The sequence below is a fragment of the Piliocolobus tephrosceles genome, chromosome 17, assembly GCF_002776525.5.
Source record: "Piliocolobus tephrosceles isolate RC106 chromosome 17, ASM277652v3, whole genome shotgun sequence".
In the NCBI taxonomy this organism is placed as follows: domain Eukaryota; kingdom Metazoa; phylum Chordata; class Mammalia; order Primates; family Cercopithecidae; genus Piliocolobus; species Piliocolobus tephrosceles.
In genome coordinates this window covers 40,757,670-40,759,957 of record NC_045450.1, presented here as the reverse complement: position 1 = coordinate 40,759,957, position 2,288 = coordinate 40,757,670, and positions in this window count along the sequence as shown.

Genomic DNA, 2,288 nt, shown 5'->3' with positions numbered 1-2,288 from the left:
ATCCCCAATGTAGCAGTGATGGGAGGTGGAGCCACGGGAATGTTTGGGCCATGGGAGCAAATCTCTCATGCATAGATTAATGCCCTCCCTCAGGGGTGAGTTTTCACTAATGCGGAAATGGATTGGTTTCCATGAGAACAGGTTGCTATAAAGTGAGGATACCTCTTGGGTTTTGCCTCTTTGCATGTGTCCACCTCCTCTTTGACTTCTGCCGTGTTTTGACCCAGCACATGGCCCTCACCAGAAGCCAAGCAGATGCTGGAACCGTGCTTTTTGTACTTTCATTTGCAGAGCCATAAGGTAAATAAACCATTTTTCTTTATAAATTATCCAGTCTCAGATATTTTGTTATACCAACAAGAACTGGACTAAGATAGCAAATTGGTACCAAGGAGTGGAGTGCTGTTGTACAGACACCTGAAAATGTAGAAGCGCTTTGGAGCTGGGTAATGGGCACAGGTTGGAAGTATTTGGAGGAGCAAGATAGAAACACACTGTACTGCAGTGAATAGAGCATTAAGGACAATTCTGTTGAGGGCACAGAAGAAGACAAAAAGAGGAGAGAAAGTTTGGAATTCTTTAGAGATTGGTTAACTGGTTGTGACCAAAATGCTGATAGGAATATAGATAGTAAAGCCCATTTTGATAAGGCCACAGATGAAAATGAGTAACAAGGCATTGGGAACTGGAGAAAAAGCCATTCTTGTTACACTGTGGCAAAGAACTTGACTTCATTGTGTTCATGTCCTAGGGCTTTGTGGAAGGCCTAACTTAAGAGCAATGGAATAGCAAATCTGGTGGAAGAAATTTCTAAGCAGCAAAGTGCTCAAGAAGAGATGTGATTACTTTTAACAACTTATGTTCAGTTATGGCAGCAAAAGAATGACCTAATGGAGGAGCTTATCATTAAATAGGAAGCAGAGCATAAAGATTTGGAAAATTTGTTGCCTGGCCATGTGGTAGAGAATGAAAAAATATTTTCAGGAGTGGAATCCAAGAGTGTGGCTGAGTAACTGGTTGCTAAAGAGATTAGTAGTGATAGAAGGAAGCCAGCTCCTAATTGTCAAGACAATGGAAAAGAGATCCTAATGGCATTTCAGAATTCTTTCGGGCTGCCTCTTCCATCACAAGCCCAGAGGCCTGAGAGGGCAGAATGATTTTGGGGCACAGGTTTGGGGCACTGCTGTCCTGCACTGCCTCAGAATTTTGCTCTCCAAATTCCAAAACTGAGCTCAGCAGTTATTCCAGCTGTGGCTCAAGCAGCCCCATATGCAGCTTGTGTCACTGCACTGGAGGATGCAAGGAATAAGCCTGGGGGCCTCTATGTGTTATTAAGTCTGCAGGTGCCTAGAATGCAGGAGCTGTAGAGGCTTGACTGCTTCCACCTAGATTTTGGAGGATATATTGGAAAGCCTGGGAGACCAGGCAGAAACCTGCTATAGGGACACAGCCATCACAGAAAGCCCCAGCCTGGGCAATGCCTAGTGGTACTTGTTTGGACGAACCGAGGCAAGATGGTGCACTTCCGGGTTCTTCATCCCCACCCCCAACTCTTCCCGCGTGCGCGAAAATGCAGCCGGCGCCCAGGGAGGGTGCAGACCAACTGGGCATGCGCCAGGTGACGTCAATCTGAAGAGACCAAGATTTACCTGGTCGCACCTGCGGAATGCCCCTGACACGCCCATGCCCCACCTATTGCCCTCCCACTCCTAGAAAAGCCGCTCTCCGCCATTGAGCCACGCGGCCTTCTTGCAGCCCCACTCCTGTCGGGATGTCGGGACTGTGGGAAGTCCGTCTGAGGGCCCCACGGGGGGACTCTGCCGGCCTCCTTCGCCGGAGGCCGACAGACTTCTCCCGCACACCTTAGGTTACCAAAATAAACGTGCAGTTTTGCTGTTACACTTGCCTACCCGCTGGTTCTTTTGCGCCCGCTCGGCTGGTCTTAGAAAAATAAGACAGATGGTGCCGAACCCGGGAGGAGACCCCTCCTCAGGGCCCCCAGGGTCTGGGGAGCCTCCTCCTCCTCGTTCCACGCCGCGGACGGACCAGGACCTGAGACCCGCTTCCCTCACTCTCATGGCCTCTCTGGGGTAAGTGCCCTTGTCTCCTCTTTACCACCCTCGGCCAAAATCCTGCGCAGGTCCGAGGTCCATTTTGAGCCACCAAGTGGCTCGGGAGACGCCTTCAGGACGGAGACGTCCTCCTGAAGGTAATCTCCACTTTGGCTCCATGAGCCTCCACTCTGTCTCTGCTGGTTCCAAAGGACGCTTTGAAGCCAGGCAGAGATC